Source organism: Poecile atricapillus, chromosome 3 (assembly GCF_030490865.1).
Source record: "Poecile atricapillus isolate bPoeAtr1 chromosome 3, bPoeAtr1.hap1, whole genome shotgun sequence".
NCBI classification, from domain to species: domain Eukaryota; kingdom Metazoa; phylum Chordata; class Aves; order Passeriformes; family Paridae; genus Poecile; species Poecile atricapillus.
Window position 1 is genome coordinate 3,584,379 of NC_081251.1, and position 15,793 is coordinate 3,600,171.

The 15,793-nt window shown below is 48.8% G+C and overlaps 1 protein-coding gene across 1 annotated transcript in view; it reads left to right on the forward strand.

Moving 5' to 3' along the window:
- Positions 1–6,670: 6,670 nt before the first annotated feature.
- Positions 6,671–15,793, forward strand: part of BLK (BLK proto-oncogene, Src family tyrosine kinase) — a 46,378-nt gene continuing 37,255 nt past the window's right edge. Inside the window, exons 1-2 of the mRNA XM_058835073.1 lie at positions 6,671–6,777; positions 6,882–7,087. The gene's annotated coding sequence lies outside the window, so the exon portion shown is untranslated. The remainder of the gene's footprint in view (positions 6,778–6,881; positions 7,088–15,793) is intronic.

The window sequence follows — 15,793 nt, forward strand, 5'->3', positions numbered from 1 at the left end:
TTGGTTTTTTTTTTTCATTTAAGGGACTTTTTTTTTTTTTTCCTTCCCCCAGCGGTTGCGTCAGGGCTGTTGCCTGGAGACAGGCGAGCTATTCCAGTTTGAGCTTTTCAGCGCCGATTCCTCTCTCTCTTTCATTCATACCACCAAGCCCTGGACCTACCTCCCACCAAGCAATAACCCTGGAGAGACCTGAAAGGGAGGAGCTGCACAGCCTGGGTCCTAAACATCCTCCGGCACCCCGGAGAGGAAGATCAGCGATGCTTTCGATGTGGAGAGCAGGGATGGAGCGGTCCAGGGGAGGGAAGGTACCCTCAAGGTTTGCCGGAGATGCCCGGAGAGCTGCTGCGCTCCCGAAGGAATCTGTGGTTCTTCCCGGCACCAACCTGCTGGTGTCCCCATGCTGATCGTGTTTCTTACCACGGATGTCAGCACCCCCAAGGAGTCTGGGGTCCTCGGCAGAGCTTTGGGATAGCGTTTTCCAGGTGCCACAGCTTGCCCATGGTCCCTGCGTGTGCCCAGGGGAATTTTGCAAGGATGCATCAGCATCTCTGGGAAGCCCCAGGGTGGTGCCTCGGGGCATCCTGGCTGGTACCATCCATCCCCGGGCAGAAACCAGCTTAGGAACCAGCCTGTGCCTGAATTTTGTACTGGGGAAGCTCCTGTTGCTTCCACAGCTGCCCCACTGGGGCTGGAAACCATTTTAGCTGCTTCCGAGGAAGGACTGAAGAGGCAGTGGCCCGGCTGCCGGCTGAGTGAGCTCCAGAGTCAAAGGCAGGGGACAGAGGGGGTTTCCTTTCTTCCTTCCCCAGAAGCTGGAGATTAACCCTTCAAAGCCTGGGGACCTCTCTCCAAAGCATCCCACACATCCCACACCTGGGGGCTCAGAGCCACCGCCCGCCTTTCCAAAGCTGGTGTTGCGAAGGGTTAAACCTTGGCCAGCGACCCCCAACCATCCAGGCCCCTTTCCCACATTCCCACATCCAGCTTTTGTGAGAGAAACCCCTTCACAACCTGTTTTTTTTTGTTTTTTTTCTTTTTTTTTTCCCCCTTCTCCTGCTTGAACCATCCCTCCTTCCCCACCGCAGGCAGCAGGGAGAGATTTACAGCCCCTTCCTGAGCTCCAGCAGGGAAGGGCTGACATTTCCCACCTCCCTTCGAATGCCAGGGGTACCCCAGACCCCCACAGGAACTCAGAGGCTGTGCCTGCACAGGGTTTGGAAGTTTGCAGTGCAGAGAAGGGGGGGTGCCCTGAATGCAGCAATGCAGATTCAGAATGAACAGCAGCATTTTCACGTTTCTGATGAAAATGCAAATTTTTTAATTTTTTTTTTTCCCCCCTTTGCCAGCATCCGTTTTGTTTTTTTTTTTTTGTCAGATTTCAGATCTGTGTATGCACACTCAGCCTGGTGATCAGCTCTCACTGTGCTGCAGGGAGGCACCTGAAGGCTGATGATGATGGAGAGGCACCAAGGGAGATGAAAGAGCTGCTGGCTGCATGTTAAAACTGTCTAAAAAAGACCTACAGGAGCTTTTAGCAGCAAAAGGAATCCCAGAATCCCAAGATGGGTCAGGCTGGAAGGGATCACAGTGGGTCAACTGCTCCAGCCTCCCTGCTCCAGCAGGGCCATCCCAGAGCACAGGGATTGTGTCCAGACAGCTCTGGAATATCCCCAGTGAGGAGACTCCACTCCCTCTCTGGACAATCTGCTCAGGGCTCGGTCACTGCACTGGGAAGTTCTTCCTCCTGTTCAGGTGGAACTTGCTGGGATCAATCCCTGCCCATTCCTGTTATCCTGTTGCTGGGTCCCACAGAGCAGAGCCTGCTCCACCCAGCACGTGGAGGTTCAGCGTTTTCAGCAACATCTCATCCAAACGAAAATCGAGTCTGTGCCCATGAATCAAACAGCACCAGGGAACAGACAGGCACAGGGTGAAAGAGCCCCTGGCCTGGTTTTGGTGTGGGATGAGCAGCCCCAGGACATGGCTAGGGAATGACAAAGACTGGGATCCCTTCCTGACAAACAAGTTGGATTCAGCCAGCCAGATTTGATAGCCAGGAGCGCTGAATCGCAGGGACATGGCCAGACAGGGTCAGTTTGTGTCAGGGCCAGAGCCCAGGTCTAGCAGGGTGAGTTTGCAGCAGAGGTGCTGCTCCCAAGGCTGGATGTCTGTCTGTCTGTCTCCTCACAGGAACAGACCACACACTGTCACCGCTCCCCCTTCTGTAAATGTTTATTTTTAATTTGGTTGCGTAATGGATTTCAAATGAGCTGCCATAAGATAGCAGTGAAAGGCTGCAGCCGAGTCCCTCTGATGCCACTCCATGGGGTTTGAGTGTTTTTTGGCCTGGAATTATCTTGGATAAGTTGTCTTCATCCAAAAAAAACCTGCTGGGGAGCTGCTGAGGGACAGTGGTGCTCCCACTGGTGATGCTCTAACACCAACCACCTGCAGTGGACACCTGAAATTAGGTGTGATCAGTCAAAATAAACCTGTGCAACACCAGCACTGTTAACACCTACAGCTCAGTGTTTTTCTCTTTTCCTCAGACACAAGGAATCCTTTCTGTTGCTCACAGAGCTTCAGAGACTGCCTGTTCCCACAGCACCCCTGAGCACAGGACCTTTTCCAGAGGACTGTTGAATTCCTGGGAACACATGGATCCAAGCCTGAGTTTTGCTGGGATGAGGTTTTGCAAAGCTGGAAATGGCTTGTAGTGGTGGTTTGTGGAACCATGGAAGGGCTTGGGTTGGAAGGGACCTTGAAGCTCATCTTGTTCCAACCTTCCTACCATGGTCAGGGACACTTCCCACTATCACAGGCTGATCCAAGCCCTGTCCAACCTGGCCTTGAACTTTTCCAGGGATGGGGCAGCCAGGCTTCCTTGGGATCCCCTGTGCTGATCTGAACATGCTTTAAGGTACCTTAGAGCCCCCTGAATCTTACCTGGACCTTCTGAGCTGCCTCTTACCACCCAAAATGGGCAGAAATGACCATTCTTTTATGAGAAGAGCAGCAGCTCAACTCAGTTTGGATTTGAGCCTTTTGCTTCTTGCCCTTTCTGCTGGATTTGGGTGATTTCTCCCTGCAGGTATCCTGCTAACAAAGGGTGGAGGAGCTGGATCTCCTGGCAGGGTCGTGTGGCCGTTCTGTGGGACCAGTGCTGGAATCCTACAGGAGCATCAATGGTTTCTTCTCAGCTGGTCCCCAATAAATGCTTTTCCCCTAAAGCAAAGTCCCTGTAAAGAAGAGTTGCTAAAGTACCTGAAGGGAACTTACAGGAAAGCTAGGACAAGAACATGGAGTGACAGGACAAAGGGGAAAGGGTTCAAATTTCAATTTGACACTCTCGCTCAAGAGAGTGTCTTTAGATGAGATATCAGGGGAAAATTCCTCCCTGTGAGAGTGGGCAGGCCCTGGCACAGGGTGCCCAGAGAAGCTGTGGCTGTCCCTGGATCCCTGGAAGTGTCCAAGGCCAGGCTGGAAATGGGGCTTGGATCAGCCTGGGATGGTGGGAGGTGTCCCTGCCCACAGCAGGGTGTGGGACAGGATGATCTTTAAAGTCCTTTCCACCCAAACCATTCTGTGATCTACGATTCCCTGGGGCTCAGCCTCCCAAGGATGGGAAGAGGAGGCTGTGGTGCTCCCAACCATCATTATCCCATCCTAGCCAGGAGCAGCCTCCACACCCTCCAGGGGGATTTGTACCAGGAAAGTCCTCTGGAGGATCGCCTGGGAGCAAATCAACCCGGAGACGTGGCAGAGGCACCTCCAGAGGGCAGCAGGACTCCAGGTGATGCTGTCCCCTGGTGTCCCCTGGTGTCCCCAGAGACCAGCTGTGGTCACCTGGCTGCTCATCTCCATGGGTGATGATCCCATGGATCACTGAGGGACCTGGCACTGGCCTGTTTCAGTCTCCACAGAATCACTGACAGTTCGAAGGGACCTTAAAGATCGTCTAATTCCATCTAGTGGACACCTTCCACTAGATCAGGTTCCTTCCTTGGGCTATCTACTTTATTTTCTCTATGGGTTTCTACCAGGTGAGTCAAACATCAAAGACCAAAGGACAATTGTGCCTGAAATCCTACCAAAGTCATGGTGGGAATTATCAGCCAATTTGGTTTTTTTTTTTTTTCAAAGGTAAAAGTTCCATTTGGTGATTCCATGACGAACTTTGTAAGTGTGTATATTGAGTTAGTGGATTATTCTTCCCTCAACTCAAAAAAATTCCCAAGAACTGAAGAACTAGAAATAATTTTCAAATAAAATCAAGACGCTTTCCAAAGATTTTGACTGTTTTGTAATGGCTTTCCTTTGATAAACCTACGTACACAATTCATTTCAGCAATCCATAAAAGTAAAAAACATTAAAAATCTTGAAAAATTATATTTTAAAAAATTTTATATATATCTATAATATTTATAAGTATATAAATAAATAAATATCAATATATCAATATATCGTTATATTTATATATAAATATATAAATATATAAATATGTATTTAATTCCATTTTTTGATTTTTTTTTTTTAATTTTTTTTTTTGCTGGGAAAAAAAAGGGTTTCAGTTCTACTTTCACTCAAAATATTTGTTGCAAATTAATTCCAAAAGTGAATAGTGAATGAAAATTCTTTCTCCAGTCTTACCTGTCCACCCAGTAAGGCTTCACCACCAAAACCCACAGGACTGGAGGGGTCTTTAAAAATGCTGTGGTTGCCCTGAATTTATTTCCTAGGCTTTGCAAGGAAGGGAAAGGTAAGAAAAGCCCATCTCAGACTCTTGCTTTAAGTTGGGGTGAATGCAGGGTGGAGTCTGAGCTGCAGCTTCCCTCTCTTGTCACCCCAGAATCACTTCCTGCTCTCTCCTGCAGCAGGAGTTGGGTGGAATTCCCTGGATTTGTAACTGATTGTCAGGGAACACAGCTCTACTTCAGCACTTGGTGGCTTGACAAATTGAATCTGGACAATCTCCTCAACCCAGGATGATAAAATTAAAGATCAATAATTTGATTTTTTTTTCTTTCTTTCACCCCAGCTGTTGGAATTTTTTTCTATTTCTAAACCAAACTGAGTCTTTTGGGGGCATTGAAATGCAAACAGCACTTGAAATGTGTTTGCTTGTTAGTTTCCTCTTCTTGGCTGTTTGTTCAGACTGAGGAATGAGCCAAATAATCAAACGTTTGCAACACTCCCCATGTGAACCATTCCAGAGAGATCCACACTTTGGAATTTGCCTCCAGACAACTTCCTCTGCAGAAATCCATCAGAAGAAGAGTGTTATCTCAGCCAGTGGGATCCTTGGAACTGTAGGACCAAGACTGAAGATCCAACCTTCTCTTAAAAATTATTTTCATCCCTCATCTCAAAAAAAAAGCTGATAAGCATCCATCCCATTGCTCAGCCAGTCTCAGGCAGGATTCCTGTTGTCCTGTTTGATGAGGCTCTGGCTGGTTTTCCTTTCTCCTTGTCTCAACGTGCAGCAGCTTTATCCAGAATCCAGCAGGATCAGGAGAAGGTGACACTCATCAGTTTCCCGGCCTTCAGATGAGTTGGTGGGTCTGGAACCCTGGGGGTGAGAGTAAAAATGAGAATGATGGAGCTTCAGAGCACTGCATGGTAAAAATAGGAAGGTCCTGGAGCTTCTGGAGAGAGTCCAGAGGAGGCCACGGAGATGCTCTGAGGGCTGGAGCCCCTCTGCTCTGGAGCCAGGCTGGGAGAGCTGGGGGTGCTCACCTGGAGAAGAGAAGGATCCAGGGAGAGCTCAGAGCCCCTTCCAGGGCCTAAAGGGGCTCCAGGAGAGCTGGAGAGGGACTGGGGACAAGGGATGGAGGGACAGGACACAGGGAATGGCTTCCCAGTGCCAGAGGGCAGGGCTGGATGGGATATTGGGAAGGAACTCCTGGCTGTGAGGGTGGTGAAGTGCTGGCACAGGGTGCCCAGAGAAGCTGTGGCTGTCCCTGGATCCCTGGAAGTGTCCAAGGCCAGGCTGGACAGGGCTTGGATCAGCCTGGGACAGTGGGAGGTGTCCCTGCCCATGGTAGGGTGTGGCACAAGATGATCTTTATGGTCCCATCCAACCCAACCCATTCTGGGATTCTCTGGTGCTCAAAGACCCTTTGGAGTGGAAGGCACTGAAATCCCCCAGTGCAGTGAGATTTGAGCTGGGCCTCACCCATGGCAGCTCCTGATGGGCGCTGGGTGCTCAGCACAGGCAGAGCTGGGTGCAGTACCACAAGCAGTTAATTGCACAAAACAGAGAGGGAAGGCAGATCTCACGAAATCTCACACACAAGTGATTAAGAGATAGCAGGATGTGCTGTCTGCTGTCTCCTGTGCTCTTCCCCCTCTGCCCTACATGGCATCAGCTGTCTTGTTCTTGTTGAAGAAAGGAGGAAGAACATGACCAGTCTCTTTAGGTGAGGTCTGAAGAGGAAACAGAACCTCAAATGGAAAGTGAGTGAGGTTACAGCCCCATAACCCAGCTGATTACAAAAAAAGAAACTTCTCAAACTCAAACTTGACTAGTGATAAGCTCTCTGAAAGCCAAGTGCAGGCAATAAATAACCCCACCCCTTCTTATTGGCTCAGACTGCTCTGGGCTGTGAATGGGCCAATTTAGACAACTCCAGACCCATATTTCTCCTCCCATTTTCAGACCAGCCTTATACCCTGAGGCTCCAGGGGATGACTTTCACCTCACCCCAGCCTGAATGAGGGCAACTCGGGGCCCAGTTTGCAGCAGGACCGGACTTCTTACAGCCTGAGGAGCCTTTGTGGGTTCTTGCAAGGTAGACCCCATTCTGACGTTATTGGTGTGTGAGAAGTGTGGTCATAGTGCTGCTATAAGTGTAACAAACCAGCTTCATTTGTCATTCAGCTGCTGGCAACAGGAAACCACCAACAGCAACTCAACACACGGCGACAAGAAGAATTAGGGCTTTCTCCTTCTGCGTGCTCCAAGGATTGAAACTCATCCAAAGGAGCTGATGGTCCCAAGCTGATGATCTGGAAGGGGTTTTTCAACTCTGCTGGACAGCTGAGATTGAGTGGGGTATGATTTAGTCTGAACACAGGACTCTCAAGGTGAGTGCAAATGGTTTTCCAGCAGTTTTCCTTCCTTCCTGATGCCTGTTGGTTGTCTGGTGATCCTCTGGGCGTGTTCCCTGAGGGTGTTTAAGGATTTGGCCCATCTAAGGGTTTAATAATCCAGTGATTATTAAGGCCTTTAAGATTTAGGTGGGAAGTCCAGTGAGACAAACTGCTGCTGTGGCCCAGGACAGGGGGTGTGTCTGTGTTTCCTCCTGGCAGCTTCCCAGTGCTGGAATTGGGAATGCTCTGAGGTGGGACTGATGCTCCAAGACGCTCACCCAGTGGGCTCTCTCTCAGGCACAACCTTTTTTATCTTAAAAATGGTGAAAGCAGATGATAGACGAGAATGCACGAGTTTCATCCAGCTGAGTTTCTTGGAAATGAGAGTGACAGGAGAAGGTGAGATCAGGGACCCAGCTCTGAAGCTGAGGGGAGGTGGAAGTTTGGGTGCTCAGCTTCCAGCACAGCAACCTTTGGGTGCTGCAGACAGTGCGGGGAAGGGTCAAATCTTTAATCCCCCACTTGTAGAGAGGCACATCTGAGATTTTTGAGAGTTTTTGCTTTCTTCCACCACACAGATGGTTTCAATGGTCTCACTGGATGGAATATTTTGTTCTCACCAGCTCCTCCACTGAAGCTGGTGAAACCACTGCAAAGATAACGCTTGTTTTAGACAGAGCCTCTGGCAAAGTTGGAAATCTCCAAGGGATCTGCAGGAAGAGTGGACTTGCTGCTTCTAACCTGGTCACTTCCCAGGATCTGCACTAAGCCTATAACTTTCATTCCTGATTAAAATTTAGGTCAGGCTCAAAATTCCAGAGCTCTAAGTTGGAGCATGGATATTTCAAGCTATCCCTGCTTGCTGTGGCACTTTTGGGAGGGAATAGCTCTTGCTCTGTTGTGGGGTATTTGCATCTCAGACCTCCTCAGGTGTTTCCTCGGGGCTTTGTGGCTGATTATGCCCCACTGAATGCTCTTCAAAGTGCTTTAGTTACTCCACTCGTGATTTACTTCTTGCCTCTCATGATGGGCTGCTCTGGTATTTAATTGATTAGGGATCTTTAAAAGTGCAAAACCAGGACACTGCCAGCAGTGAGGGCTCCTGCTGCATGCAGAGCACACGCACATGGTCCAGGCTCGGGTACGTGCTGGAGATGGAGAAGGCAGATGGAAATGAGGAATACAAAAAGGACAGCTGCAGGGCAGCCCAGGCACCCTCGTTAATATGCTCAGTCAGTCATTCTGTCAAGGTTTAAGTCATTTTTATCAGAAGATTTGAGGGCTGAGGAGCTTGTGATTTCTTGTTCATATTCTGCTTTCTTCTCCCAGACCTCCTGCAGCATTTTCATTTTATTGGTACCCAAAAATCAGCGAAAAAGCCCTTCTGGCCCATTCTTCTTTTGTTCTGCCAACAGAGGGCTATTGCTGCCCCGTGAGGATTGCAAAGTCAAAACCTGAATTTTCTGGTGGAGGAGGAAAGACCCAAGGCATATTAAAGCGAAAATTTTGCAAAGGTGCTGCTGATTATTCTTCCTTTTTTTTTGCAATGAATTTCCATGTTCGGTTTAATCAGCGTGGGGTGTTCTGGGATGCTTTTATACCCCGGGCTTTCAGCGGAGGTGGTGTGCTCCCACCCCCTCTTTACTAAACCCACAAAATCCTAGGATGGGCATCCCATTCCCTCATAATTTGGGCTGTGTGTCCCTTTCAAACACGGCTATCAGCTCCTTTATTTCTGCTTTGTGACTTCCTTCCTGACCGACCTCTCAACCTTTAATCCTCTTCGGGCACCTTGATGGGCACATCAGCATCCGAAAAGGCCTTCAGGACATTTTCAGAAACAGCCCAGGTTTTTTGTCATCTCAAGCAGGTGTGGGAAGGGGGGATTCTCATGGATGGATTTCACAGGGAGCACAGGGATGTGCTGAGCAGAGTAGGAGCTCCTGGGCACAGTTACTTCATTATTCGCCGTCCTTCCTTCCCCTCATTCTTTCCATTCCATCTGTGTTAAAAAAGGAGTTTCCTCACTGCTCCTCCACGGTTCACCAGCCTCTGGAGGCAACCAAGCATTGCCTCCATGTGGGTGAGTTCCCTTCTAGCCAATCATTTCCTGCAGGGGTTCTATCATGGGCAAAAAATCTTTCAGGACACCTGGGGCTAAATCCTGCAGGAATCCTCGTCAGCCCCAAAGTTTCCATCCATGCCTTAATTCCACGTGGCGCAAGTCGGCTTTTTTCATTAGGCTGACACCACATTGCAAGATTAAAAGTAGCTGTGGGGGCTAAAAAAGGAAGGAATTCCCCCTTGCAGAGGTCTTGGCAACAAATTACAGCCCCAGGGTCCTGACGGTGCTTGTGGAAGGAGCAGTTGCACCACTGGACATCACTGGACAAGACAGGGTCACGGTCACTTGCTTAAAAATAAATAGGAGTGTAAATCAGAATTCCAAAATTTCGTGCTGGACAAGATATTTGCTTCTCACAGGTCAGCCTGTTTTCTACACCAGGTTTAAATCCATCAGAATGTCCAGCCAAAAATATCTCCCCCGCCACCAAAAACCAAGCTCAAACCACAGCAGCAACTTGTGTTGAAGTGAAAAAATGGCTTTCAATTATAATTTTTTTTCCAAGGAAACATTGCAACTGAGCAGGAGAACAATGCTCCTGTGGTTTTACGGAGCAATTTTGTCTTTGTTAATGCTGGCCAGTTTTAATTTCAAAAAGGTTGTGGCCTTGCCTATTCAAAATTCCAAACCCAGTGATAAATGCCTGAAGGAGAGGGACAGCATTGAGCCAAGGTGTGGGAAGTGTGAATTGTGTGGAATTAGCACAAGAAATGATGTTGCTTCATTTACTGGAGACACAGCAAAGAGGGAGGGAATGCTGTCCACCATGGGGTCATGGAGTGGTTTGTGTTGGAAGGGACCTTAAGGATCAGCTCATTCCAACTCAAATGATTACCTCATTTCAACCTTCACCCTCTACTCTCCCAGGTTTTTCCAAGCCCTGTCCAACCTGGCCTTGGACATTTCCAGGGATGGGAAATCCACCATGGGCAGGAGAGGGTGTCATGAGCCTTTCAGTGAAGGAAATTTGTGGTGGTTGTTAGGAAATCAGTTTAAGGCTATGGGAATTGGAGGGTTGGGATAGACTGTCAGGAAGCAGTGGGAATTTCCATCACTGGAAGATTTGAAGTACAAGTTAGGGGGTCTCTGAGATTAATGACCTTCCTGGTGCCAGTCCTACGATTCTGCCACCCTGTGAAATACACGTGGCTTCTGAACTGAAATGTGCTTTTCAAAATCATCCCCCTGAATTTCCCCCTCTTTATTTATTTACTTACATACTTATAAAATAGTTTTCCAAATCTGACCCAATCTCACTGAGGATTTCTGCTCCTCTGGGAGCCAAGGAATGTGTTACTGATCAAAAAGCAGCGAGCAGCACCCCTGGGGTCCCGTGTGTCAGGCACGTAGGAGACACAGCAGAAATAATAAACACATGGCTCACAAGTGAATTCTTTGCTACTTAACGAGTGGAGAAGAATGAAAAATTACTCAGTGTCCAGGATGTCTGGTCTGCCTTGGTGATGGCAAAATCAGGGATGATTTTGGTGGATGAATCACAGAATCACTAGGTTGGAAGAGACCTTCAGGAAGAAAATGAAGGTTGGGTGAAAAACTCTTTGTCCCTTGCTAAAGGGACCTTACAGCCAAGAGGCAAAAGAGGTGTTTGGGGCCATGCCCAGGTCCTCCCCATGGTCCCAATTTACTACAGGATGGTGTTTCCTCGTTCATGGAAGGTCCCTCTTCTCCACAAAACCTGGGGTGAGAAAGAAAAGTTGTGACAAAAAGTCAGTGCAGAGGAACTGCCAGACTTCTTTCAGCCCAGACAGTTCCTCGCCCAACACCTGAACATGGTGGCATCCAGGGTTATGTGAACAACTTGGAAACATTTGGAATTTGGGGTAGAACATTTCAAAGTGTGTCTGTGGGAGGATGATGCTTGAGAAGTGGGTTTTGAATAGAGGCTGTGGAAAAATCAAGGTGTCACCTGAAATGCGTGATTGAAAGAGGGAGAAGTGATGCCGTGCTAAGCAGGCTGAGAAATTGATATAAAAGCTTTAAATTGACTTTTATCTCCACATTTTTTTCCTGGCTGTCTCTTGCATATTTGGCCTTGGCCATTTTAGAAGCAGAGGAAGAGGAGCACAGCTGCTTGAGACATTAATGCAGCAAACTTGCACGATTATTATTCTTTTTTTTTCCAGTGAAAGGTGCCAATATTTGTGGTGTTTCTGTGACAGAACCTTTTGAAAGGTGGTGATTTCCCATGGAATGCTTTTTTTTCCCTGAAAATTGTGGTGAAAAAGTTGGAAAAAGCATTCTGAAAGTTACTGAGTGGTCTGCCAAGGAATAATAACTGTGACTGGAAAGGAATTGTGAATGTGGGACTCTGTATAAGACTGGTCCTACCCAGGTGAGAAGAAATCCTGGTAGTTTTAGTGCAGTACTGCTGATGCCAGGCACAGGATGGACAATGACAAAGCAAGAAACTTTAGGAAATAAGATTTCTTCTGTCTCTGAAGCAACAAATTCTGGCCAGATCAAATGTGAGGTAACCTGAGAGTGGATCAGCCCCATTCTTCAGTGCCATAAATAATGACTTTCTGTAACAAATCTGGTTGTGAGGTTTGGCTTTGCTCTGCCACATTTCTGTCTCATTTGAGCACCAAAAGAATGTTTCAATATTATTTTAATTCTGAAAATGGGGTTAGTCTTCTAAGTTTGGATAAGGGATTAAAAAGTAATGGGTTCCTTCTTTCTTTACAAGCATCAGAAAGGAAATAATATTGAGACAAGGTCTTGGCTGCTTCAAGGAGCCAAGAATAGTCATGGTGTGAGTGTAGGACAAGCCTGGCAGAGAGGACTGGTCTGGGTAGGAGTCACTTTCTCTGTCCAAGAAGACTTTTCCTCACGGGATCCAGACAAAATCTCTTTGTGGTAATTACTGGCAGAATATCTCCCATCTGTCATCAAGCAAAACCTGTATTTTCATCCTGGTCCCTGGAGATATCCCTGCAAAACCATGAGGATTTAATAATAAATAATGGTAGTGAAACAAGAGGGAGCCCATCCTCATCCGGCACTTGGGGTGATCTGGTACCTGCTGTCTGTGTCTGGGTGTCATCCCCAACACAGGGGTGGGATCAGGGAAAATCCTCTGCTTTCCTTCAGATCAGGGATAAAGGGATAGCCTGTCTCTTGGAGAGATCCAACAGGAGGGCTGGTGAAATCAGGATCGACTTTAAATAAACATAATTAACACAAATGGATAAATAAAATCCAGGAGCCACCACAGCTTCTGGGCAGCACCAGGCGTTTCGATGCAGCCACCAAATATTTCAGAGTGGGAAAGGAACACCACTTTGCCTGTTTCAGTAGTTGAGATGCTGCCCCAGTGTTCAAAAAGTCCTTGGAGAGCTCCAGAAGTCTCAAAATGGAGTCTGGTGGGTTGGTTATAACACATCAGCCTCTTCCAGGAGCAACAGGACACTGTCAGTAAGCTTTTAATCTGCTAGAGGAGTGGGAACAGGGAGATCCTGATGGTAAAGGAGAATACTCATTCCTAAAAGGGAAGAGAAAAGCTTGGCCAGCCCATGAAAACAATGTCTAGAGGAAATGAGCTGCCCAGCTTTTGCAGCAGCAGGATGGGGAAGAAGTCCTGGGGTCCAGCTGGGAAAGCAGAGGAACCTTCATCCCTCTTGGAGGGTTCAGAGCAAAGCTGGAGTCACTCCTGCAGCAGAAATCCCAACAGGAATGCCTTTGGCTCAGTGTGAAATGGATAAAATGCCATGGGATGGGTGCTGCTGCAGAAGGAGGCTGTGCTGGGGCCACCACTGCAGGAGTCCGGCTGTGGGGTCATCCTGGTGGGCTGTGGGGTCATCTGGAGAGAGGCTTTCCCAGGAACAGCTTCAAACTGAGAGAGAGGTTTAGATTGGATATTAGGATAGGATAGATGGGATATTTGGAAGAATTTTTTTCCCTGTGAGGGTGGTGAGGCCCTGGTACAGGGTGCCCAGAGAAGCTGTGGCTGCCCCTGGATCCCTGGAAGAGTCAAAGATCAGGTTGGATGAGGCTTGGAGCAACCTGGGATCGTGGAACGTGTCCCTGCCCATGGCAGGGGGTGGGACTGGATGGTCTTTAAGGTCCCTTCCAACCCAAACTGTTTTGTGATTCTGTAATTCCATCATTTCACATTCATGTAGGGGCCTGCAAAGACACTGGGGAGCATCTGGGGGCTGACATATGAAAACAGGATGGAAGCCACCACCATAAAGACCCTGCTTGGCTGGGTGAGATCACAGCCTGTGCTTTCAGGTTGGGGGAACAGGAACAGATGGAGCCCATCTGGAGTGGCTGGGAGCTGCAAAGGAGAGGCTTTTTCCCTTTTTCATGCAATTTTTCACAAGGTTTCTCAGGGTTCCCCCTCCAGCTGCTTTCAGAGGTCATCCCTGGGCTGAGGAACCAAATTGTCTGGACTTCTGGACTCCAGAAGCTCCATCTCGTGGCCACGAGATCCCCAGGCTGGAGGAAACAGAGGAGGCCCAGGAATGAAGGGATGTGCCCCAGGTGACACACAGGGTACCTTAGATACCAGAAAGACCTCCCTGGGATGCAGCAGGCAAACCACACCAGGTGCAATCCTATTAATTTTTAATTCTTGCTTTTGAGCAGCTTGAACTGCAGCCATGACTGGGAGAGCCTTTGCAGCAGGCAGCTGCATCTGCTGGGTTTCCCCGCTGTCAGCAGGGAGAACGTGTCTCAAATCAGAAGCAGGTTTCTGTCTGGAGCTGCCATGCTGTCACCCTGTTCCCAGGATGACTTGGCAGGCACTCCCTCAGCGCTCAGCCTTTGCTGCACCTCCTGGTGGCTCCTCCTTCCCACCCCAAGGGTGGATGACAGCAGCTTTCTGAAAGAACAACTTCCCTTTTCATAGGGATAGGAGGTGAAGCTCATTTAGCAGAGAGAGGTCACCCACCAAATGGTGAGGCCCTGTCCTAAAGCTCAAAGTACTCCACCTAACCTGCCACCGTTCTTTTCTTCCCCAGCCCCAAACCTGAGCAGCTCCACCTCCGTGCCCTGTCCTTAGCTGGAGGAGAATTGGGAAGGGAAAATGCAAACTGCCAGGGGGAAGTCTGGCAAATCTGCAAGGGCTTCCTCATTTCTGTGTCTCTGAGAGCAGGCACACCTGGCTGGGGCCTGCTGGGCTGGGTGTCTGTCCTGATTGTCTTCGGTGTCACCCAGGCTTGGAGGGTGTCAGAGGATGGTGACAGGCACTTTTCAGTGGTGCCCAGCCACAGGATGAGCAGAAATGGACATAAAATAAACCACAAGAGATTCTACCTCAACCATGATGAAGGAATTCTTTATGTTGAGTGCGTCAGAGCACTGAAACAGCTGCCCAGGGAGGGTGTGGAGTTTCTTCTCTGGAGACATCCCAGATCCACCTGGATGTGTTCCTGTGCTACCTGCTACAGGTGATCCTACCTTAGCAACAGGATTGGACTGGGTGATCTCCAGAGGCCCCTTCCAATCTCGAACAATTCTGGGATTCTGGGAATCTGGGATTTAGAGATTCTGGGATTCTGTGCTGACCCTCCACATGATGGACTCAGTGTGACCCCCAAGGACTTGCAGGCCCCTGTGTATGGCCCAGACAGCCTTGCAGCCCTCCATGGGGTTGTCTTCCTTTGTCAGGAGCACAGCTGCAGAGCCAAGGCTGATTCCCATCCCAAGTTTCCAGACAGGGCCACCAGCCAGGTGCACCCTGGAGCAGCTGTCCCCACCTCACACGTCACCGTGTCCTCAGCCACCCTCTTGTTGTCCTGGTGTCCTGTGGCTGGTAAAGGTCTTCTGCCCTGACCTCAGCTCAGATCTGCCCCGTGAAGCTTTTCCTCCTGTAAACAGCATCACCAGCATGGGGTGACCTTTATCTCGTGCATCACACCCTGCAGATGCTGGCTGGTGTTTGTCCTGCTCAGTGGGGACAGCTGAAGTGTAAACCATGTGAGGTCACCCCAGCCAGGGGCTGGCTGAGACCCAGCATCCTTTTCCCTCCTGCTGCCACCTACAACACAGAGATGACGCCGTGCAATTACCCACAGAGGTGTACACGGTGGTTTTTGGGGGCCTTGTGTTTGCAACAGCTTAAGAAAATACACTGAAAACAACCCAGAGGAGCCAGCTCGTTGAACACCCACCATGGGAAGCCTCTGTAGAAACAAATCCTGCTTCTTATACAACATTTATCTCCCAGGACACACTTCCAGTCCCTCAATTGAGCATGATGAGGCAAAGTGAGAAAGTCACTTCCTCAGAGCCACCCACAAGTCCCTGACCAGGTCTTAATTTGTTAGACCATGCTGCTATGGTTGAGTAGGTTCATAGAGGGATGGGGCTGGCTGGAACAAGATGTGTTTCATCAGAAAAATGTCTTTTTTTAGTCACAGAAAGGAAAGATCATTGCAAAGCCAGTTTGTTGGGTTGTTTCCTGAAATTGGGTGGTTTGCATAGTGGAAGCACAATCATTTTCACTGCTTTTAACAGCAGCTGTTAATAGCCTGTGGCATTTGCTGGGGTTTGTGTCTGGATTCTCTTTGTGTTTCTCGCCTTCCTCATTGTTATTTTCATTGGCCAGG